The 25,950-nt window shown below is 45.4% G+C and overlaps 1 protein-coding gene across 2 annotated transcripts in view; it reads right to left on the bottom strand.

Moving 5' to 3' along the window:
• BACH2 (BACH transcriptional regulator 2) overlaps nt 1-25,081 on the bottom strand; it is a 192,776-nt gene extending 167,695 nt beyond the window's left edge. Inside the window, exon 1 of one of the 2 annotated variants that reach the window (XM_087777141.1) lies at nt 25,045-25,081. The gene's annotated coding sequence lies outside the window, so the exon portion shown is untranslated. The remainder of the gene's footprint in view (nt 1-25,044) is intronic. The other variant, XM_087777140.1, reaches the window with a different exon arrangement.
• Between the last annotated feature and the right edge of the window lie 869 nt (nt 25,082-25,950).

The following is a 25,950-nucleotide window of genomic DNA, read 5'->3' as shown; positions in this document are numbered from 1 at the left end:
GAAAGGCAGGAGGACAAACAAAAGCTGGAGAATGCCATCTGCAGAAACCACAAGGTAGCCAGCCACGGAGCCCTCCCGCCACACCCAGACCTCTCCAGCACAGAAACTCGCCAGCCTGCTGCCAGCATCAGCGCTGGACATCCCACGGATTACCGGCCCTCTGGGCTTCTCACACGCCTGGTTATTTCGTAAGGTCAGACGGTCCGACACATGTAGTCCTAGAAGTGATGGGGTCCCTCGACTCCATCCAGAGGATAAAGGAGAGCTTTGAAGGAACGCCACTGTTCAGTCGGTTGTATCCTGGTTGGACGCTTAATGGGGATGACCCTACTCTTCTAGGAGGTCCGAGACCTCAGTGGAATTAATTCATTAGCACAGTGGAACTCCACACCCACATTACATTTACAGGAGAATGATCTCCAGTACCAACGCTGGTAGATATTATCCAGATGGAATATAAAAGTTGCTTTAAAAAGACACAAACCTTTTAAAACCACTTCATAATGTTAAGATTTTAAAGTGACTGAAATAAACGCTATCTGCTAACAACAACATTTAAAGTGGGTGGCAATCCTGGTTCTAGCATACTTAAGCTTTGCATCAGAACAAAACTATCATAAATTGGTTAAAAACCACAGCAATATGCAGTTGACACCCACGTATGTTATACTGGTGCCCAAGAACAAATGATATGTGTATAGTATACCTCAGTATGCTCCATGTATTATCGCTGTTAAGAATAATGCAAAGTACTTAAAATCTAAAACAAAGTCTAATGCAGTTGGGGGGGGGGGGGGGGGAAGATGTAAGCCTCTCTTGCACACATACATATTCCTCTACATTCTCTATAAAATTGGCATTGTTTACTGAAACATTCTTCGCATAGATAGCAAAAGATCAACACGAGATCATCAAATAAGATAATAGAACTGAAAGCATATTTATAACTATGATATCCTCCAGTCCTTCTCCCTATGTTCCTATTATAATACATACGCTGAAAAGGAAAAATAAACGTTATTTATAAATATGATACATGGACATGCAAATACCACCTGAAACACAAAATATTAAGCTGCCAGATGTGGCCTCTGAATAACAGTGATTCCTTTGGATATTTTGAGTAACTGCAGTAACAGGAAACCAACTAACAAAATCACCTTGATCAGCAGCGAGTGTGTTCAGTGGCAATAAATACTACTGGTGTGAAATGGCAGTACATCATAAAAATCTTCCCTCTGTTTTTTGCAAAGAACAAAGTGCTGTCTGACTCCTCACCTGTAGTTCTACAATACCGTTACTCTGACTGACAAACCCATCTCATTTCCAATCTGAAGTTTGCTTTATCTCAGTCTGCAGAACTGCACAGATGCTTCTCCCATGAAAAATGAAATCCAGCCTGCTGCTGACGCTTAGCTAGTAATCCCAAAAGCAAGAACTGTGAACCCTTTGCAGTTTAGAAAATTATGCTTTCCTGCTAAAACCTGAATATCAGTTCTGACCAAGTCCTACATAAAATCATCCACCTTGCCTGAGGAAGAAAAGCTCTGCAGGCTTTACCTAGCATGCACCCCGCAGAGCGGCCGAGCAGTCCCTTGCCTGCTGAAGCAAGGAATCTGCTAGGGGAAGGGTCCTCTGCTCTGGCCTGCATGCCAAGAGTTTGCAGTGCATCGGTTGCTTCCTTCAGGACCGATGAATGGTCCTTCAGCAGAAAGTGCAAGTAAACCAACAGCCATATCCCTCCTTCATTATTTGCTTTCCTTCTGTAAAACACACTCCAGCAGGTGATGCTGCCACTGAATTTCTCAGCATTTTAACCACTTGCAAACACATTAGCAAAATAAATGAAGGTGAAACAGCATTGAAATGTCGGTTTCCCTGGGGTTCCTTCTGCCACAGAGGAAAATTTCACTCAGAAAAAAACCTCCACATCATTGTTTGGAACTAAACACTTGGACTAAACCTTGGAAATAAACTTGGACAGGAAAAATGACATCTTTCGGTTTATGAAGGGAATTGATTATTAGCTTGCATAATCCCAAATTCTCCTCTGGTTAAACAAGACATGTAAGACAGAGCACAGGCAAAAACCAGGTACCTACTGGGACAAAAAAAAGGAAAGAAGAAGAATCTTTAAAGAGGACTGCATTAAATGCACACAAAACCCCTTTTCTCAAAGCCTAACGCTTATTTGCCTTGCATATATTTTCCCACATTTAGCAGGTAATTTCCCTAACACCCTTGAAAAGATGAACACAAATTCTAGGCATTATTAATGATCACAGACTATATCTTCTGACTGCAACTGTTCTAGGCTGAACTTCACGTAGTAAACACTGCATTCCATGGGCTGACAAGCCAGCTTTCAGATAAACATGCTTGCTTAAATATCAAGTATTAACACCCTATGGCAATCCAAGTCCGTGCACAGTGACTCAGTGCAATTATTCCGAGTGTAATGATAAGTGGGCAGTCATGCGGATTTGTAACTTATTGGTTTAAGCATGAAATTAAACAAGCAAGAAAAATTAATGAAAACTATTCAATTTTAGACCAGACTGGGTACAAAATATGAGTAAGTATTATAAACATGACATAATCTCATTTAAAGAGACTGTGTAACACATAGGTTTTACAAATATTTACAGACATTAATCTTGTTAAGTTGATTTCCAGAGTTTTATTTAGTAACAGGATTGATTGGCTGGAGAAACACAGGCTCAGACAAAAAAATAGCTGAAAGCTCTATTTTTGTCAGAATGATGGATTCTTTTCTTAAATAACTTGTTTTGTTGTCTTTTGTTCCAAGACTATAAACATTATTAGCAGTTCTCCAACTGGCAAGAGAGGCTGAGATGTTTTGTCTTCACCGTTCTGGATTGCTTTTTGTTTTCTTACACAGTCCAAGAGTCAGGGAAGAGGCAAAAACTTTGATTTCCCTTCCCTATAAGATCACCTTTCTTTTGCCCGCAACTGGATCTTGCCTCTGAAGCAGTGCATATACAACTGCTTCATAGTCTCATGCTTGCTCTGATAAGAGATGGGTTGCGGATCCTGATAAGCAGAACTACTGCAACCTACACAAGTTTACATATCTGACACAACCAACGTTAACATCCAGTTCCCTGTTGTTTATTTGCTTTCCATCATCGCTGACTTCCCACAGCCAAGCCTCCATACGGCTTTCATATGGCCACAGTTATTTCTGTCCGCACTGAGAGGTCATTTCGTACGCTGCTAGCAGAAGGGATATTGCTTTCTTCTGTGACTTCAGGCAGCTTTTAGGAAACACAGATTTCCTGCCCCCTTTCCAACTAAAGGCAAAGGTCAGTGAATCTAACAATGAAGCACAGTGTTGTAGCTTGATATTTTAGCGCTACAAAATTTACCCACAAAAGCAAAGAGGACAATTGCTATATAAAATTCCATGTGCAGTGCCCAAAGCATGTCCTGTCCGAAACGTGCTTGCAACGCAAGCAATGATTTGTGCCCACTAGAACAATGCTATTATGTATAGGTTTTCCCAGAGAGATGATATGTTACTAAGCAAAGGTCCAGTACATTAAAATTGGTACATCTGGTTTTTTGTAAGAAATGAGAAGTACAATATATGCAATATGAACAAAGTAGGGTACATTCCTTGCTGGACTCAACAGCTAATGCTCACATTCACGCTTTACTTTGAAGTCATGACCTGCCGCAACCTCTCTGCCATCCTCTCAACCTATCAAAAGCATTACACTGAAGCGGTGATTTTTTTTTTTTTCCATCAACACTGCTAGTCCAATTATCCTCCTCTTTTCATTAATGGGGCTACATCTGATGTACCATCCTACCTCTATGGTATTGCCCATATTCAGGATCCAAGAGGAAACATACTGGAACAGCTTAGCCGTAAGTTTTTCAGAGCAATATAATAGTATCCAGAGCACCAAGACCTCACTACGTATTTATGAGCAACCAATTTTTAAACAACGACCTTCCCAGGCAAAGAAACCACATTGAGAATTGTTTCATTATTTGGGTCAGAGCTTGAAAGCATCGTCTTAGCTGTCCCATACAGAGAATGGCAGCTTTTGTGCCAATGCTCAGTGTAGCTCTTCTACTCCATTTGGAGGGGATGGGGTCCTAAATCTGCACAGGTCAATGCAGTGTATCTGGGATCTTGCCAATTAATGGCAAGCCCCCTACCTATTTCACTGGATACAGCCTAGTTGCATGCTGGTGATAATACACTGCGTTTAGTTTTGCTTATTTTCATTTCTATAGAAGCTAAGCGTTCCCCACACAGTGGTAGTTTTGATTTACACAATTTTTTTACAAGACTTCCAAGTGTATCACTCGGAGGAAATAACTGGCAATTTTTAATAGCAACCTGTGTACAGTATAAGCTGCCATCAGACAGAAAATGCCTTTTCAGATGACACTCGTGGTTCACCCCACCATCAGCTTCAGGCAGCAGAGCTACAGACACTTCAGGGCAAGGCACAAGAAAACTTAACACTGGTCAATCACAGGAAAACCTACCCCATCCTGTCTCTTCTGTTCCCCTCACCCTGCTGGAAACCAAGCTCTTAGGAGGATGATTATGCCCCACAGCACCAGCCTGCCAGCGAGAGCCTCGCTCCTTTGGGTTACTCACCAGGATGCAAAAAAGGCTCGTGCAAACCTCTAAGGCTTCTTCCATAAAAATGAAGCTGAGCCACTTTTCTCTGCCCGAGACGTTTGGGCACGCTTCATTCTGCAGCCTCTGTGATGAGCACCCAGCCACTCACGCACGTGACAAAACTCACCGTGCGAGGTGCTCACCACAGCACTTCCCGAAGCAGTCGAGCGTGGGGTGGAATAAGAACGTATGCAGAAGAGAAATCCAGCTGCTTTTCCTGAATGGCTTCAGTGAAATTAAAACCCTCCATCTACTCGCTGACTTCCTCCATTTAAGCACAATTAGTTAAATGGCGTGCATCACTGTAGAAAACAGGTGTGTTGTACCCAGGGGTTAGAGAAAGACAAAAAGTATTTACTACATAGATAGACTGATCATATATGAGGAAAACAGACTGGTATAGACTGAGCTTGCTCGGGCATCAACAGCCAAGAAAGAAGAGTTAGGAATGAATGTGGAAACTTTTATGGTTGCCTCTTCAGCCAGGCAAAAGCAACAAGAAGGGCCTCCAGCAAGTTGATTAGATGACTTCTCCTTTGACTACTCTCCAAGTAAGGACAGAGGCAGGAAAGGAAGCAATAAGCCCTCCTGTCAGAAGAACAAAAGCAGGCTCTACTCATGCTCCGGTCCCTGGAGAGCTGCCACCCGACCTGCAGCACACCATTATTTTTCAGTAGTCCTCTGTCTCCCTGCTCTTGCTCTACAAAGACACTGGTTCATGCTCCAGCCCTCTGTCCCCATGTTTCTTGTCCAGCCCCTCCACACCTCAGTCAAAGTGGCAGAGGAAACAACACAGACGGCTGTATAGTGGTTGTAAAGCACCTAGGACTCCTTCAGCGGGACCTGGCAACTGGGGGTCCCTTCTCCAGCCCAGGTGAGCCACCTCAGAGTGGTGGCACAGGTTCCCACTACTCCTGAACTGCCTGCCAAACTAAGCCTCCGTTCTAGCACGGAGTTCCTCTGCCCAAGGGAAATCATTTCCCCTACACTGATTCACTGATTTGCAGCTGGTTAAATACTCCCCCCTCCACCTCCTCGGTGAGCACGCACACATACACAAGCACATGGTCTGCAGCTGCAGAGAGAAACCCCAGGGGAGGCAGAGCTATTGATGTGCCATACATGGCCTGCCACCAGTTGAGAAAGCTCCCATCTAAAAGGATAAATTGCTTATCTTCAGTATCAGATGTTCTTTGCACTGTCCTAGATGAAGGATCAGTCCCATGTCTAAGCCAAACCCCTCCCTATCCATAAAAATCACACAGACCCATAAAGGAAAAAACCTGATTGTAACAGACTGTGCTGTTTGGTCTATACAGCACTTTCCCCCCGTTGCTGCCTTCCATGTGTAAGCAGCAGGAACCATGTGTTGCTATCTTGGGTTTCTCCTCTTCTGAGGATGCAGACAGGCTGCTTCTTCCTATGGCCTTTGTTTCAGTGTGGGTCAGGTCTACACTGCTGTCACAGCAGCCACCGCAGCCAGGACCACCAGAGTGCTGTGCACAGCGGCCAGCCTGGGCTGCAACCCTGACTCACACTGAACTGCAGGTATTGTGGCTAGACTCCTATGGTACCCAAATTAATCTGGTCTTGGTTACGCCAGCAATTTCAGTGCAATGCTGCTCCCCATCTTAACTGGATCCTGTTTTCAAGGTGAGGGTGATGGCTTTACGTGTTGTAGGAATTGTTTTGTGCCAAAGCAGAGAACAAAAGAAGTGATGGTAGGAATGGGACAGAAATGCTAACCTACTTGACCAGTGGAGTCCAAGGACAGCAAACTGACCCACATCCTCACAGCCAAGAAGAGACCCGCTGGCTGAGGGTGGATTCTTGCATCTCAGGAGACTACTAATGAGAGTGCCACCAAGAGAAAAATGAAATAAAAAGCTAGGTCACTGAGACTACTAAATGCCAAGAGGCATGCGAAACATATGCAGAAAGGCTCATTAATCACAAAACACCCTCATCGCTCCCTCCTGCTCCTTGCATTGGGGATCCAAGATAAACACTGGAGTTTTAATCTCTTTTCAAGAAATTACACCAAAAGACATGAATTCTTGATTTCTCCATGTTTGGGTTTCTAGGCAATAAGACTTTAGTACAGCTCTATTCCACGCCAGGTACTAGTTTTAAAATGGAAGTCAGACCTCCTTGACACCTGATGGTGGGAGGTCTGAAATACTGCACATGACCAAGTAAGTCCACTTCTCTGAAGACGCTGTGGGATTCCCCCCCAATTATATGTATAAAAAGCGGCTGCTTCTTTTTGTTGTTGGTGGTTGCGTGTTTTTAATGTAAACGCATTTCCCCTTCTCCAGAAAAAGTTCCCAGGGTATCATGGCACCCTGAGAGTAAGCCTCGTGTGGCATCTTGCTTGAAGGGAAAACCAAACTTTTTTCTTGCAGAGAACTGAGGAGACTTCCACAGCCAGGGTCCTCCCAGAGAAGACCAGCGATATGCTCCTAGGGGAAAGCAGAGGCCAGGAGCTCGGGACCAACCTCAGGATTTTCAGTCTTCTTACCTAGTAACAACGGCTATCCTAGCACAATACATGTCTGCAAGTCTGAGATGTAAAAATAAGGTCCCTACAATTAAATGCTAAAGTAAGATATGGTGAACTATCCAAAAAGGAGGACCTAACTACGTCAGGTTTTTGGACATTACATAAGGCCTTATTTTAAGGTACGACTGTCATACCAGGATGTAAGAACAGTTTTCTCTCTCGCTTTTGCCCTTAATGGACACTCCACATAGAAGACCATTTTCCCCAGGGAGCAAATGACATTGCTGCAGACTGAGAAAACAACACTGAAGCATGCAGCCCCACTGCGTGTATCTGCAGCAATGCCAGCTCAACACATTTCCATCCTTCCCTGTCTGCTTGATCCCATTTCTCCTCTACTACAATTCACTGACCCCTTACTTTTTCCACTTTAAATTTCTGCTGCCTTGCTTATGAACAACACAGTGAAATGGCTGAGTTTGAAACTTCTTTTTAAAAAGTTGTCTTTTTTTTTTTTTCCCCCTAACCTGAATGTTTCATTGATAGGGGTTTTATTAATAGCTATTCTGGTGCAAGTGGATGCATAGTAAATGGTTGTAGAGAGGAGAGGGTGAAACAGGAGCCTTGAGATGGAAACTTCTCAGCCTGCTGGAGAAGCCCCGTGTGAACGCATGCCTTCAGCTTAAGTTACCACCTATAGATGACTGCAGAGCCACGAGATTTTGGCTTAGCCCAGCACAAACACGGCTGCCCTGCCCATGGCTTTACAGCAGCAGGTACAACGGGGACACGCTCTAACGCAAGGCATATTAAGGTGCCACCAGAAGAGCAAGGTGTGTGATGCTCTTACCTCTGGCTGCTGCCCATTGTGAGGCACAGACCAGCTTCGTCATCCAAAGAGGTGAAAGGGCCTTTTTTCACTGCTGGAAACCTACCAAAACGATAACCATCTCACGAAGGGTACCACAGAAGCTTTGCATGCCCACTGCTGATGTCTGCACTGTCATGCTTCTGGCTCCTGGTGCCCTGTCCATGCATATTTTAGACATAGCAAAGGGGATACCCTTATTTTAGCGACTAGTTCAGTTATCGATACAGGCACGTTCTCTGTTCATCATAAGCCTCCTTTGTGTCTGCCAAGCACAACTGGGAGTGGAGGGAGTAAAGGGAGGAAGATATTCTGCATTTATGTTTCCGTTAATTCAGCAAGAGAAATAGATCAAACATTCATTTATTCTGCGTTCCAGGACACTTCTCCTAGACACTATATATAGTTTCTCAGATACCAGAGTCTCCCTCACCTACATATTCACACTAATCCATATAAAACTATGAGTCATTACACAAAGTTCCATCCAGAAGAGTAAGCCATTCATCCTTCGGGGGAGGAGGAGGAGAGGGGAAATTAAGAGCTGTTTCCAATTTAATTGGCAGACTTTACATTTTTATTCTGCTTCCCCTGGAAAGTGTGGTGCTAATTTTTCTGCCACAGCTTGCAACCACAGTGAAATCTCGATCTGCTTCATTTATGTCTACCAGTAGGACCTCTAAAAAATAAAATAAATTAGAATTGTATTTGCCATGTGGCTCTGGTCCGCGTGCAAGTTCTGTATGCTGAACTAAATGCTTGTGTTGTTTTGGGGACTCAAACGTTTTAAAACTCCCTGCAACTGTTCAGTCCCTTTTTTACCAAATGGATGAGGAAATGGCAGAGTTTAAATGGCACGCTGTAACCCTCATACCAACCGCTCAAGCCTAGGTGTCCTATCTTGAGAGCACGATACCTTCTGAACTCATTTTGAAAAAGGGAGAGAAGTAACATGGATTCACTTACGATGCTCTGCAGCATAGCCTCGCCTTTTGCCTTCATACAATGAAGCACATGTATGCCCCACCCTGTCTTTTTACTGTATCTTCTAGTCAAAAACATGGTTTCCTGTAGGCAAGCAGCTCTTTTTTGGGGTAGAGTTAATTTTGAAGTGAGGTTGCATAGAAAGCAGCAACTTGGAACAGGTATGTGTTTTAATTCCTACATCACCTCCTCCGACATGGGAGTTTTAATTATATGTTCCCCTTTCCAGTGTGACAGAGGACACGGCTTTGACTGTCTCCTCATTTTTCACTCTTTGTGTAATTTCTGATTTTTTTTTCAGCTGCTTCTTGGCTTTGCACCACCTTCTCTCTCGTTTTCTAATCCAACGATTCCAGCCTGGCAGCTGCACACAACATTTATGGCTATTTCAACTCAATCTCCCTCATCTTATTCCTTTTCGCAAACAGCCCCTAAATCAGGGTGGCCAGTCTTTGCCTCCCAAGCAATTCAGGGGCCATTCCCACGAACTGCATCACCTGAGAGGTGCGAGGGCTCCGCTGGTGCAGAGACTGGCTGTCACCCTGCCAGTGTTGAGATGGGTGAAGTCCACAGGAGCTGCTGAGCCCCCAGGACCACCAGCAAGGCAGCCCCAAGGCAGCACTGAGCAGCAAATCCTCTGGAGAAGGACTGGCACTTTCTACTTGAGCTGCTCCCAGAGCTCCTGCAGCGCTTAAGGAGGGATGCCCGGGAGACCTGATCTATGCAAGGATTTTGGCAAGCAGACTCCAGGGTTACAAAGACCGGCCCCCTCAAGTCCAAAGCAAATAATACACAACAAACAACAGCTAGGCAGTCTTTCTGCAGGAGATGAACTTTAGCCAAAGTGCTATGAGACTTTCAGCACCTTTTTCCAAATTAAATCAATTTAATTCTGCATGACTTTGCTAATGATTCACATATCTTGCTACATCTTTGTGGGGCATTAGATTTCCCTACAGTTACTCCTTTTCAAAACATGTATTAAGTCTTAACACCTCCACAATAGCTGTTTATCAACGTTTTCACAAGTGTTGAATATACAGTCTAGAACTACTGTTGGGTGCTTTTGTTGTAGTCTCAATTAACAACAAGATACGAGGTGGCACAAACATCAGAAAGACTGCTCTGCACCTCTGCTTGATATCGAATAGCTACATTTGACAGCTCAACTCAATTGAGCTCCCCCTGAACAGAGCATTTGGAGCTCGTGTCAACCACGAGCTGATGCCAGATATTCTAGGTACCTCCATGGGAAAAACACCCTTTTCTTCAGTAAGAGGAGGAGTAGGTAAACTCTACCCCACTCCATGGCAGAACAGGACATAAACTGAAAAAAAAAAGGTAATCACTAAAGCTGCACAATCTGCTAAGAAGGGTGTTACATCAGTCAGATGTACATGTAAGTATAGGTCCACTCCCTTCCATTCCCACCTCCTCCCCAAGCCAGCACGTGCAATTTTATCTTCACCATTAGCACGATGGCAGCGTAGCTTGCTACGCTATAGCATATCATCTGAAACATAAGGGAATATAAGCATACATGCAATACACTCAAATATCCAAGGCATTAAGCAGGACCTGAACAGTCAAGTAAAATTACAGGCCCTCAAGAAAGATTTCAAAATTACAAGGAAACGAATCTGTACTCGCAAATGTTAACATCAAATTTCTTGGGATACGGCTGCAGAAGAAAGGCATCTCATCTAAAGAGAGAGTCTCCTCACAAATTCCAGGTATTTAAGCTTTCTTTAGTTTTAAGGCTCACCAACAGTTTGTATTAGATATTTAAACCGTAAAGGCTATGAAATTATTTAATCTCAAAAAATGATCTTTGAAAGGCAAAAAACGCATACTCGTAGCTGACGAGTAACAATCAGGGAAAACTTCTTTTTCTTTTAAAATAAAGTTATGCTTCTTGCCTTCTAAAAGTTGTGGAAACTTCTAAAGGTAGAAAAGGCCATGACAAAAAAAAAAAAGAAAAAAAGAAAAAAGAAGAAATGCAACACTAGATAATTTTAAACACTTCGCATACCTAAAAAGGGCATATTAAACCACAACCTTAGTCATAAACCTACAACAGCAAATCAGTAAGAGCAAAGATGAGGTACCGCAGGCGCGACCTGCAGCCGCCTGGCTGTCGGCGAGGCAGCGGGTTGGAGCGCACGACAACACACGCCAAAGGAAGTGGGTGTCGTACCTCGCCCCGAGCATCTTCTCCTCCGCCCCCCACCCTCCTCCGACCACCTGTAGCAGCCTCAGAGGAAGCAGACGCGCTCCCACATACTTTCCAGCTACGCTACGCCAGCCGCAAAGTACGCACGCAGCCATCGGCACGCATGTGAAAATACATACATGGAGTACCAGCGTCGAGTCTTTCTGCAATGATTAACCTACTTTGCGGGCAGTCGGACTTTCTTTTCTCTTTTATTCATGTAAAAAACAAACCAGAAAAGCAGCCCAAGGGAAAAGAGAGACCCCTCCATCCCATTAATGCCCTTTCCCTTTCTCCTCCCCCCACACACACCTACCCACACCTACGCAGTGCTGGAAAAAGGCTGTAAGCAGGGCATTACCACTAGCGCGTCCTGGGTATCGGGAGCTGTGGTTTTGAGATTAAACACCCAGCAAAGAAATTTCACCCTTTTGACCAAAATTTTCCATAAGCTATTGAACACGAGTTAGGAAAATAAAGAAAAAAAAAAAAAAAAAAGAGAGAAATGTCTAAATTTCCTCTCGTGCTCAGATGCGGCAGCATGGTTGAGATCACTTCTCTGTAATAAGCTAAAATTAGGGCAAAAAAGGCACATGCCAAGTGCCTGAGAGAAGATGCCTGGCCATGGGGACCGCGCTGCTGGGGACACCGGGAGCCAGTGCCCGGGCAGCAGGACCTGGCTTGGGGGCTGTCCTCGCAGGCACCAGAAGGGTACCCTGGCTCCACCGGTTTCAAATACGTTGCTATCGGTATCTTTTCATCAGCTGTCTGCCCTTAAAAACAAAAAAAAAACCCAAAAACAAAACAAAACAAAAAACAACAACCAAACATGCAATGTCCCCCCCCCCCAAAAAAAAACCCAGCAGCCACAGAACAAGAAGTTTTACCCCTGTTTAACGCCAAATAAGAAAGGAGCAGAAGGGAACAAGTGGGGCTTGGGGAAGGAAGACATGCAGGATCTCTGCCGTTAGGAAAGCAACTCACTTTCCGAGGATCCTCTGGAAACTCTTGGGGCTCTTTGCATATTCTGCAACAACAATTTTCCCTCCTTGAGCCGTTTCGGCCTCACCAATATGCCAGGGGAGGGGCCAATGGGTGGGGAAGGAGTTAAAAATAAAAACAAACACTGAAAAGCTATTTGTAAACTGTTTCACCCCAGCGATCATTTCAGCTCGTGGTTTCTTCAACCGACTGAGCAGCGCACCTGCAGAGCAAGTCGGGGCAGGAGACACCCCTCTATAAATACCCGGGAGAACCCTCACCCAGCTGCGCCTCCTCGGGCACCTCTCTGTGCCGGAGGACGACACTGGTGCACCCGTCTTCATGGGAATGTCCTAAATTTTACAGTCAGGAAATAAATGGAAGGTGGGCAGGGAAAAAAAAAAAAAAAAAAAAAAGGAGGGAAAAAAAAAATTCCTCAGATAAAAATGCCCTGAATACGATTTCAGCTTTGCAGCAGTCAACACTGCCCTTATCTGGGTTTCAACAACTACAAGGTCTTGGGTGCCTGGTCATCTCTCCTTCACCCCACAGGCTCTTAACCAGCCAAAGAAAACAGCTGTGCCAGGTGTTAGACCAAGCACAGCCGTAAATCCTGCAGCCTCCTCTGCCCCATCCAGGCAACCTGAAACCCGAAGTGACAAATCTGGCAATTAAGCGATCCCCCGAACGCTGCACAGCCCTGTGAAAGGCAGGTGCCCATCTCCTCCGGCATCAGCTCAGCGCTCAAGGTCTGTCACCTGGCTTTGAGCACCGGAGGTCAGGAGCAAAAGCCTGGAAGCAAAGGTGTTCCTCACAGTTTTGGTTTACTCATAATCCAACGAAACGGCACCAATTCTCACCTCTGGGCAGATTACTTCCTTAAAAAAGAAAAAAAAAAAAACCAAACAAAACCCAAAACAACTTCAGGCAGTGAATCAGCCATTGCTCGAGTCACACGTGCAGGGAGCACACCGAACCCAACTGACAGCTGCACCGCTGACCTCAGCCCTTGCTCTTCTCCCCCCCTCTCCCAAAACTAGCAAGGAGGCAAGCTTCTTTGTAATGCTCTGAAGGTTTAAGTCATAAACCTAAAAGCAATGCTAGTGTGGGCATAGACATCCTACGTGGGGTGTGGGAGAGCGGAGGGGGTTTGGCAGCCAACAGCTTTGCTGACCGGGCGCCCATCCGCAGCTCCCTCTCTGTTGAGCCCAGGAAAGCCATAGGCACGGTCGCCTGTGCCACCAACCGCACGGGGCTGCGGCGGGCAACAGAGCCGCCTCCCTTGGTTCAATGCCTCCTAGGAAGGTGGAAATTTTGATTTTGGAGAACAAGCGAGCAATTTCATAATATGCAAATCTTACAGAGAGTTTTTCTCGGGCTATTCTGGTACAGCTTTTAGGTCCCTCCATATGCAATCCTATGTGGTTTAATTTTTTTGTTTGAAATCAGGCAGGGGAGCAGCAGGTTGGCTCCTGGATGCCTTTCAACCAAGCAGGTGAAAGCTCCGCTCACACTTGAGCCAACTGAGAAGCAGACATATCCAAGAAATTTTCAAATTCCGATCCAGCATTGCTCCTGAAAAGTAAAGCTCAACAGCTGAAACTAAGACCGAACCAGAAGCAAGTAATTTTTGAAATATGCTAGTTGCAATCAGTCTAAAGAGGCAAGTGCATTAACTAACACTGCTGATGTTGGCAAATCTGCAGGTAATTAGGATGGGCAAATCTCAAAGGCTGGTGTTCAAATAAGCATCCCCAGTATGGCTGTTTGTGCAAAGCTTAATCAAAGTATTCAAACTCGCTGGTGTGCAAAGTCAGACTGCAAGGAAAAACCTTTCAGAAGCCATAATTCTTCACACTGGAACATGGCTACCAGGACATTTTGGGTATTTACACGGACTGAAATTGGATTCTATGAATGGGGAAATGGATCTTCCCCTACCTTTTCCTCAAGACGAAATAATTTTTTTCTTATTCTGACAATAGCAGAGCATGACAGACTTCTGCTTTGACCCCGTTACGCTGCATCAGGAGGCGGCCGTGGGCTGACTACAGACCCTACAACCAAAAGCTATCCCTTCCCATCCACCGGCTTTTTGCATTGCCTGTTTACAGAACTGTGGCACCGGGGACACCCTAAAACCATCTGCAGCAGAGGAGAATTACACACAGAGACGACGACTTCGCTGCAAGAAATGGACTGAAGTTGCGGGAGAGGACGACAGGTGCCTGCAGAAGGAACAAGGCAAGTGTCCAGCCAAGAGAACCACTTTTGGTACCCATGTTTACCACCCCCACCTCACCCTACCCCCCGCACACACACCCCCTCCCCAGAGCACTCAAGTCTCTCCTGCACTTTGAATTCCTTTGCTGCTGAGCGCGGTAGTCAGCCCTTTCATGTTATTTTAGAGCAGACTGTAAAGACTTCGGTCCTATAAAGTTCTCCCGTGACATTACTGACCTTGTTACTCTTTACGCTACTCCAGTTTCCATAAGAAAGAAAAAAGTAGTTAAAAAATTCTCAAGTGATTCAAACAAGTACTGCATTCATCTTCAGAAATGACTGGCATCACCCTGAGATCAAAATATCTACCCGATCGCTATAGGAAGGCTTTATAACTTCAAGTTCTATATAGATAACACTTCAACAGCACAATCATTCTTTTTCCACTGAAAAGAATCATGAAAAGCACCAGAAATATTTGCAGCTGGCAGCTAATACCAATTCCAGCTTTCCTTGCAAGCTATTTTTACTAAATTAGTCATGATAGCATCACAATTTGTTGAGGTAGGGAACAATATAAATTAACAAAGTCGTGGCAGTCTGGGGAGGGAGGGAGGGAAATAACAAGGCAATATTTATCCGTTGAAAGTAGGAGTTGCGAAGAAAAACAAGAAGCATTACACTGATTAAGTAATACACGGGTTGGTGTACAACTTGTGCATTACATTTGCAACCTTGTGTTTTGCTTCAATAACTACAGCAAGACAAAACAATTGGACTATAGTTGTACCACGCTGCATGCCAGACCTTACTTGGTTTGATCTTACCGAATGGTAAAAGTTTTGAAGAGAAAGTTTGGAAACCATTTGAATGATGCTCACAGCTTTTTAAGCTTGGAATTTGGTGGTTAGTGCATTAAGCATTACTCACTTTCTGAACAAAGTGGAAAGTTAACACAAATTGGCAGATGACTAACTGTCCAAGAAACAGATTACTGAATGAATCACTGACTCTACTTTTAGTCTAATAATAAGACAAACGAAGAGGAACAAGAAGGGGAAAAAGACAAACAAAAAATTTCCTTGCAGAGTGCTTATATTTGCACTGCCCAGGAACTTCCAGCTACGACAAACTACGCAACAATTTTATAACGTATGTTTTACGTTGGGGTTAGCTCACTGACGTGCCTCATTACTTCACACCATCAATTAATTCGGATTTCAGTAAAAAGAATTCTGCACCACACTTCCCCTCAGTACACATTTAATAACAGTTACTGGAATAAATGAAGGGACTGGAAATGAAGTTAAATCATTGAGTAGAGTCAGAAGCATTTGGCAAGTTACAGGTTCAACACACGGAAGTATCTCAGGCACAGCAGATACCTGAAGTTGACCTGAAGCAGAATTTAGGTTTCCCAGCTCAAGAGCAGGACCTAACCAAAAGTCTGCAGACACTTTGATTTTTGCTAGTCAAGTTCTGGCCAAAAGCTTCCTAATACGCATGGGCAGCATTCAGCTTTGCATAAAATCACCACCAGTGTTGCTCAGGAACACAGGAGAACGGCAGCACCACCATCCCCCTCCCAAACAACAGCCGACCGGCTCCAGCAGCCACGCAGGGTGAAGCTATGTGCGACGGCTCGAGGTGATCCAGGTTCGCCACTCGGCAAAGGCCCTGTGTCCCCGCTGCTCCCCCGTCTCCCCTGCTTTAACTCTGCTGCTCTTTGCGCCCGTGGTCTTACTCATCAAATTGTCTAGAAAATTAGCCAGGGCTAAGAAAATGGTAAATTGACGTGTGCTAGGTTGGAAAGCTGAATCAGCTCAGCAAAGTCCAACAAGCGCATGGCCAAGCAGGACCTCCTGTTTGCACCCAGCAGCACAAGGGGTTACCAGCTCCTAACTTCACCCTCTCGTTATGAAGGATGAAGTTAGACTCCCTCCTTCACCTGGGCAAATTCAAGCCGCTCTGATCATCTGCTGAACCCGCTACTCAACATCTCTAAGTGCACAGGCTTGTCATCATCCCAGAGTGATGGTTGAGAAAAGGTTGCAAGGAAGACCTGAGGTCTAGGATTGCAGCCACCTGGTTCAAAAAACTCTCCACAATCACCAGGTCTGCTCCTCTCCTCAGCTACAACTTAGGTTTAAAATCTAAATTCACAAGAGCTCATCACAGCCAGGAGATAGGTGACGCGATCAGGTCGCATCAGGCCAGGAGCAACCAGAATCAGGTGGAAATAACAACAGTTGTTTGAATATTTGCAAAAGATAGTACTTTTGCATTTTGTTAACGTAGAAGACTTGCTTGGCTGAGTTCTGTTTTCCTCTAACATTTCTGTCAATTGTCTGTTGCAAACACAAGCCAAAATTAAACAGCCCAAACCTCTCATGCCCTGGCAGCAAGTTCTTACTGCCAAGCTACAGGTTAGCACAGGCTGCTAATGGTTTTCTGCAGTACCACCACACTGCAAAAGCAAGACGAGAATGACCTTCAGGAGATGGGGTATGATGCTGTGATGATCACTGCGCTTCGGGGGCCAGGCGTGCCATGGTCAGCTCTGGGTCTTTTAACAAATTTTGGTTTAATTTGATCCCTTACCCAGGTCCTTGCCAGACCCTGCAGTAAACTCAACCAGCAGAAAACTAACCCTACACATACAATGAATAATCTTCTGCCAGTTCAGCTCTTGGGGCTGGCCCGCTGTGGGATGAGACAGGCGCCAGGGCAAGCACAAGGAAAGGAGAGGAGACGATGCAGAGCAGAATCACAGTCTCAAAATTCAGTAGCAACAGCGTCTGTTGCCCTTCACAGGTCCAGCCCTCAGTGATTTAGGACACAAGTCCTGTTTCCGAGTCAGCAGAGCTCAGAACACGGATGAGATTTAGACACGTTATTCATTCATCATAACCCAACCCTCATGACACTTCTGATGGTAAGACTTTCTAAAGACAAGCTGAAATCAGATCGCTGAACCTATGTCCTCTTGAACTCTGAATAACCACTGACACCATATTTTGCAGTCCTTACCAATTATTCTTCTGTGAACTTCAGTAAGAACTGTCCATAAATAAATCCCTTCAGTTGAAAGTTGGCCTTTTCTGCTATACCAGTCTGAAAATAGCAAAATCTCTTATTGTTGCCATGTAACAAACAACTGGATTTTCACATGTTTCAAAGTTATATCTCCACAGGCTTCTGCGCCTCTATTTTTAGTGCGCCCCTCCCAGTAGAGAAGATACAAGACAAAGATTCTCCATCACAGTCTGGTTATACAAGAAACTAACAAACACATCCAAGGTATTTCAGCACAATTCAAACTAACTACATAAATATATTTAAATATTTGGTGGTAAAAGATGCCTGCTGACACTAAGGGAGCTGAGATAGGTCTAGATTTACTGAGGATCTGCCTCAGAACGGATTTTATAAAAAGCAGACCCTGCTTTTAAAACAGAATAAAAAGAAACAACGAACCATCACATCGTTTTAAGGAATAACTTAGTAGGATAAATATTGCAACAACTGAGAAAGTAAACTCGGAGGTTTCATAAATGTTGGAAATCTCACTCTAACGGGTAAAAAAAGACCAGCTCTGCCTCATTAATAGTCTTTAAATCTTATAACAACACAGGCAACTTGAAAGCAGACAGCAACACTATGTATTAATGCAGCAGATCAGGAGACGCTGATTGGACTACCATTAAAAGTAGAACACCTTGCATAAAAGAATTAAAATTTGATACACTATAACAGCATGGAGGGGATGCTCTGCTTATACGAAAACAAAATAACCTTGCGTTCTACAAGGTATGTTTCAAACAAAATGCAGTATGTGCTAGGGGTTGCTTCATTGCACTGAAGATGGGGCAGTCTTTATGAAAAGATTTCAGTCTCATTGGTAAACAGCTAAAAGGATGCCAACACATTTGAAAACTATTACTTAAAAAAAAAAAAAAAAAGAGAGACAGAGAGAGAGAAAGAGAAGAATTTAACAGATCACTTTCTGATTCGCTCTTTTTTCAGTATCGCTTTCAGTACTGGAAGACGTACGTTTCCTCCTAGGTAGTGACAGCCACATCCTGCAGTTGTCGTTTATTCTTCAACTCCTGTTTTCTGTTTACTTTCCTCTCCAGATCCTCTGACCCCAGCTCAAACAGCAATACAGGTCACTCAGCAATCTTACTGTCCTCTCTTTACCAGAGTGGAAGAGAGGTGGAGAACAGCAACTCGGCAAGACGAGGTAGCATGCCAAGTCTTCCCCCACTCGACATAAATAGATTATATTTTCCAGATGTGCATCTCTGACATCGAGGCTAAGCGTCGGCAATACTCACTGCGGTGAAACGCGAAACACTGAGGAGACAGGAGAGGGGAAGATTTTAGAACTGCAAGCAATGGTATGTATGATTAGGGTTTTTTTGGAGGGTACAAGATCTTTCACTGTTGCACAGCAAATCACTAAAGCTTCCATAAGTTTAAAAAAAAAAAAAAAAGCTCAAAGTAATATTTTCCAACCTTTCACTAAGAGTAGGGGCCAAAACCACACGTTCTAAAGGTCTTCCACAGTTTTATTATTAGAAGTAGAAACCCTACTGATACTGATGAGTCATTTGTATTGGCGGAAACCAAGAACACCCATTTTCTTCATGTGTTACAAAGCTCTCAATGTGGTTTTCTATTCATTACTGGTCGAAGTAGTTGACTAAAAACAAAACAAGTGACAAGAACTCACCTTATTGTTATTAAAGCCTTTTTTACATCAGCTGATTTTGTTTATCATGCTTTGAGAGATAGCTTATTTTTTGCCCCATTCCAGAAAAAGAAGAAAAATACACAAAAGACAACTACAAATCTAAACTCCGTGACAGTAAATGCAGAACTGCAAATGGATAATTCACTCCGCTTCTGCAAAGGCTTTTGTGATCGACTGAGAAAGGAAAAAGAAAGGAGGGAAGAAAAAAAAAAAACCACAACAAGAAGATCAGTTAAAAATCATCAGTCAGCAGAAGCTATCATTTTAGGATCCTTATGAGTAATCAGAATAGAGTCTGTAAATAAAGAAGCAGTTGTACAAGAGCATAAGTTTTCATCTTCATGCAAATGAAGGAATCCTTTCATGCTAACGGCCAGCATTATTGCCACACAGGAGAGAAAAAACTGATTAAGAAACAGCAAAATTCTGAAAATTAAAGATAGCTAAAACTGTGTTTTTCAAGTTTAATCAGAATTCCTTGCTGGCTTTAAAGAACATTTCTGCCATAAAAAGGGGTGGAGGGTAGGAGACTGTACAGCTTGCAATTGGCAAGGGAAAACACAATTCATACGCTGGACTTGCCATATCCAAATTTGGAACAATGCTTGGGGGGATATTTTTCTTTTTTGTAACATCCCATTCACAAAAAAAGAAAGAAAAAACCCCCCCAGAGGTTTAGTCCTGCTGAACATCCGTAGCATCTAGATGCACTTCGAGCACAACCTCCGCAGCGGTGCAACGAATTTCTACTTCACGCTATGCAGAACAGCAGCCAGGCAAAAGGACGGTGTATTTTGATATTACTGGGGAAGAACACCACAGCAAAGCAGTGACCAGAGAACTGAAAATAACCTTTGAACAACGGCTCGGTGTCTCTGCCTGCGCCTCCTATTGTGGACAGTTTATAGCGAGGGTAGCTCCAAGCTGCACCAGACACGTGAGTCAGCAAGCGCAGCTTGTAGGAAACTGCTGACATGTTCAATTGCTCTCACATACACTGAACACACCTACCCACTAAATAAAAAACAGGCTGCATGCAAATCGGGGTAAAAGAACACCTCCACACCTACAGTTCCTGTTTTCCTAGTTCAGGTTTAAATTTTAAAGCGATCACTAATAAAGAAAAAAAAAAACCTCAGTGGATATCAGCTATAATAAGTAGGTATGATTAAGTCTCAAGGGTAATTTTGTTTATTTAAACAGACAGAACTGCTTTTCCTCTTTTCAAAAAAGAAAATTGCTGCTTCACAGCCCAGAAGCCCTGCATAGTGACAAGCAGTAAACAGTTCCTGTTTTTCTTACTGGGGAGACTCCTTTTGAACCTATGCACCAAAACCTATCTACCCATCACAGCCCAGACGAGTGTTTTCAAAGTTCAGGAGAAAAAAAAAAAAAACAAACCAAACCAAACCAAACCCAGCCAGCTTCCAGCCTCCATTTCAACTCCTACTAGGGGTAAACTGGAAATTCCCAGATTTTTCGTTCCTAACAGCTTTTCAAGCATCTGTTCCGCTGATACAATAGCAGAGAAAGTTATCAGTCAAGCTGTATGCAAATTATAGGTCTTGGGAATAAATCTGGGAGGATCTGACCCTTTTAGGTCACCTTTCACACTAAAAAGAAGAAAACGGCGTACCTCAGGTCCTGGTGCCTCTTGCCCCCGCAGCAATCACCACCACGTCCTTCTCTTCTTTCTTTGAGGCACTGAATCTAAAGCATCCCAGCTCACTCTGAGGGCAGGTTTGCACCAAGCAGGTGTAAACAGCAAAGGGGGAGCAGAGGCAGAGGAGAGCAGGGAGGGATGAGGGGTTACGCACGGAGGGGCTGCACGCCCGGCAGCCCCCTCACCCACGCAGGAGCTGCAGTTCAGCCCCCACCACATTAGGAGCTTTTTGCAGACAACTTGTTTCAAGCCAAACGGGGACATGTCTATCGATCTGCTGAGATGCCAATGCAGCACAGCTGGTGTTCTTCAGGTTGTTGCTGTAGCTCTTTCTGCATAAAGATCAATACAATCAAGCAGAGGAGTCTTCTGAGCCCAATTTTTGACGGACTGAAGTTCTGCCGTACATGTAAACTTTTAGCATAAAGGTTTTTCTGAACTCATTCCCTTGTTCCTTTTTATTTACCTGTTCTGGACATATGGTTGCTTTTTGATCAATAGCATTAGTTCGAATAACTCAGGAGCTTCAAGTCCATCACTGGCCACAAAGGCATTTGTATGCATTCCACTGCTTGCCTGCCTTAAAATTACAATTCATAGTCCAAGAGCAGCACAGTAAGTAGTGCTCTTCTCAATCCACTACAAAGATGCTTCTGCCTAACTAAAAAGCAAAACTAACACATTGCAACTCAGCTGGCTATATTCATACATTTTACATCTTCTTGATGCAAGCTTCAAATGAACGCATAATATTCAGGCAGCTGCCAAGGTTAATGTCTTTTGGCTGAATTTAAAGGAATGATGACCGTTTTTTGTAAAAAGCTGAATAAGCATTTTGAGCACTGTTCTGGAAAACCTTAGGGAGTTACTGGGGGTAGAAATCTACTGTCCATTCAGCTACTACAACAAAATCATTAAGGCACCTCCTCAAATATCAGTAAGGAACTGCAGTATCAGAAAGACTCTCTTCCACATTCTCATAAAGCATTTGTAGTCAGGAGGAACACTGAAAGCAGCAGGACTAACTCAGACTTAGAGAAAGCTTTAAGTTTAAATCCAGATTTTCTTCAACACATTAATGGAATGACTGGTATATTTCCCCTAACATAGTTCAACCCAGAAACCACTGTTACACGACCATCCAACCCAAAATGATGCGAGCTGGAAATTCAGACCCAGAGGTGAAAGACAGAAGCATGCATGCCTTCAAACGTAAGTCAGATCTGCTAAACACTACAGGTATGTTCATGCAACTTGTAAACTGAGAAGCCATTCAGAGAGCATTCCTTTGAGTAAAAAGGCACGTACATTTTGATTTGAATATATAATCCATGTTCACACTACCTAAATTAAAATCACAAGAGACTCTGTTCACGTCACACAATAAATGCTATTCAATTTACACCAACAGTTTATTACATAAAAATGTCATTACTACCGAAATGATTACTTCGCATATATTAATGTTACCCATCTCATTTTTCAGCTTTGTGCCATAAATGTCTCTTAGCTACACTCTAAGAGGTCTCCTCTTTATCTGTGCATATGTGAAGTCCTAACCAAAAAGAATCACAGGCACACAATGAGAAAACATCTATTTTTATTCTTCTTGAATTTTTAAAAGGAAAAAAAAAGTGATCGCTGATTAGTTTTTTTTCATGGCTGGTGATATTTTTAGAAAAAACCTTAAGGAAAATAACTAATTGGGAATCACACTGCAGCCTTGCTAAGAAAAATAGCTATTGCACTTCAGAACAGAAAACCAAGCAATGAAAGTTTTAAAATAAGCAAAAGGCAAGCAACTTCTGTCACATATTCCACACTACACATCATCTACACAGGGTTTTCTTTTCAGCTCTCTTTGTCATTAATTACGCACACACAGAAAGAGATACGCAAGATTGCTATATAGTACGGGGATTTTATTAAACTCATTAATTTCAATGAGTCTCTCAGGCTTTCTACAACGTCGAAGATTTACCAGAATCTTGTCACATTAGGAGCACCATGTCAATGCCTATTTATTGGGATTTGGACCGTTATTCTCAGCTAGCAACTGGGGTGCTATCTCTAACTTTCCTTCATGCCCAGCACAGAAGAGCGAACAGCCAAGGTTTTCTTGCTGCAAAATGAACGACAGAAAGCAAAGAGGGAAGGAGAGGAGGGTATCCCACCTACACCACTGGCGCATCCTGCCAGCGTGCAGGACGTTAACACCAACATGTGTTCGAGATGTGCCTCCAGGTCAGAAAAGGACTAGGAATACCTGTCCTAGCACTGCTTCCCAGTATGAGATATCTGGGCATAAACAATTGCTGATGATTAACCAGTTGGGATCTGGCAGCATGCGCATCAGTCGTGCACCTTCTGTGTGCACCCTTCCCATACAACCCTCACAATTGTAAAAGTTTTCAAAAAATGTAGTTGTTTAAGCACAAATTACACAGCAGAGTTGCCCAGCATTGCCCAGAAATGCACTCTCTGCTTCTGTGGAGCATTTCTGCAAAAGATTTCTAAATATCTTGACAACCACCCCATCTGCAAAATCACTAGGGACCTTTCTTGCCCACTTGACAGCTCAGTGTACTGGTGTACATCTGTTTGAATGGCTCATCCAGTGTTACAGAGCAAACTAACAGGAAAACTAGACCTATGATCCTGATTTTTTCAATCCTCTACTTTTCCAATTAGTCACGGCATCCTTCCATTTCTTGCAGAGCACCTTCAGAACAGCCTTTGAAGCCAGAGAGTCAAATGTGAAAAATGATGCTGAAAGCCCAGGTTCAATACACCGCAGGGAAGTACAACCCCGATCCATTTTGCTGCACAAGTGCCCAGATCCCAGTGACGGGGTGGGGGGGGGGGGTGGGGGCAGGCGGGTGGATACAAAAGGCAACACAGGCTTTTAAAAGAACAAGCCCATATCTGAAGTGGAATTTCATTTCCGTGTCAGATGTAAAGACTCCTAACACACTGGTTTCAGGTTGTTGCTACAACAACCCTGTAGACGACAGCTTTACACACAACCTTATAATTTTATTCTACCTATCTCATCAAACGCAATTATCTCAAATTTCAGTATTTACATACCTGAAGTCGTCAATTTACCCAAGCACCACCACCCTCTTCAAACTGCAGAGTATTCCACCATCTAGAGCAGAATCTCAGACAATTCCCAGCTGGAAAAAACCCGACTTGTTTCCAGCTCGAGCCCCAGAATACCAAATTAAAATATGCACAAGTTCAGCGACAGTTCCAAAGTCTTCGAAAACGGGCTTTCATCACGAAAACACGGCTTCAGCTAGAGCAAACAGCAACGCTGTGATTTCCCAATCTTTCCAACATCCTAAAGAGTAATTCTAATGAGTTGTCATCCCTGCCTCACGTTTATTATTAAAGAATGTAAAACGCGGTTTACTCCGGAGCTGCCGGGGCTTCGGCAACAAGGGCACAATGATCTCACGATAACCGAAGCGCTTTAAGCAAGACACCCGCTGCATTACAAAAATAGCCTGCTCCACAAAAGGAGAGGCATGATTTCACACTTAGCGTCTTTCATGACAGCCAGCGTCTTCGCGGCGCGCTGCCTTGCCTACACGCTACGTTTTAATGATCCAAGAAACTGTTATCGGAGTTCGCATCTCTCTCCAAACCTACAAAAACGGGGGTGGGGGACACAGAGGGGACAGCGCACGCCCGGGCGTGCGGCGCGGTGCCCCCGCTTGCCCCGAGCGGCTGCAGGTGGCCGCGGCGGCGGGGGAAGGCGGCGGGACGGCCCTTGGCGGAGGGGGCTGCCCCGGGGCCGCCGGCCCGGCCCGGCCCGGCCCGCTCGGCGGTGCGGAGCGCGGGGGAGCGCGCACAGACGCGTCCACGGACACACAGACACACGCACGCTTCGGCGCCCGCCGCGCGCGCGCTCCCCGTTACGCAACGCGCGTGTTTCCCACTTGAAGGAATAAGCTATAAGCACTCCTGCAAAAAGCCCGCGGCCGCTCCGGGGGCGGGGGCGCAGCCCCCCGCCTCACCCCGCGCAACAGCTGCTCGGGGAGGACGAGGAGGAGGAGGAGGAGGGGGAAAACCACGCTGCCCCCCACCCCCTCCCGTCCAGCCTCCCCCCAAACTTCGCCCCCCTCCGCCCCGTTCCCCTTCCCCGGCGGGGCTGCCGAGCCGCGGAACAGGCGCACTCACCTCGCCTCCGCGCAACTTTCGGGGGTCGCCCCTCTCGCTGCAGCCGGGGGGGGGGGGGGGGGGGGGCGTGGAGCGGGCCCGGGGGAGGGGGGAAGGCTGTTACGGCTGAGGAGGTTTGGGGAGGGGGGGGTTGCTCTTGTTGTTGCTGCTGCTGTTTCGGAAATTCTTATTAATATTTCTCTGCGGTCAGAAACCTGCACCCTCCCCCCCCCAAAGGAAAAAAAAAAACCCGACCCAGACGCTCATCACATGGCGATTGCTTTGAACCAGCTGCTTCCAGAGCCAAAGTCTTGCGGAGAAAAATAAAGGGGGAAGGGAGGGAGGGAGGGAGGGGGCTGGCAGGGGGGCCGGAGGAGGAGAGAGAGCCGCAGCGGAGGGAGGGTGGGCGGGAGGGAGGCGGGAGGGGGGAGCGGCACCGCGGCGGCTGTGTCGGTGCCGGAGCGGCGCCCGGGGCCGGCGGCAGCCCGGCGGAGGCGAGGGAGGGAGGGAGGGAAGGCGGCGCGGCGCTGCGCTGTGCTGCTGCTGCTGCCGCTGCCGCCGCGGCCGCTGCTGCCCAGCTCTGCCGCCCGCCGCCGCCGCCGCCTCGCGCGCCCCGGCCCAGCGCCGCCCCCGCCCCTCAATCGCTACATTGTTGACATTCGCAGGCTGACATCATCCTCCCCGCCCCGCCGCCCCGCTCCATTCACAACAACGCTACGCCAACGGCGCAGCGCCCGCTCCCTCGCCCGCCCCGGCCCCTGCGCACGGCGAGCGGCGTACGGCCGCTCCGCCAATCGCGGCGCCGCTCACGCTCCGCCCGCCCCGCCCCTCGCCGGCCGCCAGCGGGTGGCGCATGCGCAGGACGGGCCGGCACCCTCCCTCCCTCCCGCGCTCTCGGGGGTGGGGGGAGGCTGGGGGGGGGGTGTG

This window comes from Nipponia nippon, unplaced genomic scaffold (assembly GCF_047370975.1).
Source record: "Nipponia nippon isolate SJK-2023a ecotype South Korea unplaced genomic scaffold, ASM4737097v1 scaffold_4, whole genome shotgun sequence".
Classification (NCBI taxonomy): domain Eukaryota; kingdom Metazoa; phylum Chordata; class Aves; order Pelecaniformes; family Threskiornithidae; genus Nipponia; species Nipponia nippon.
The sequence above is the reverse complement of the archived record's forward strand: the minus strand, read 5'-3'. Positions and strand labels throughout refer to the sequence as shown.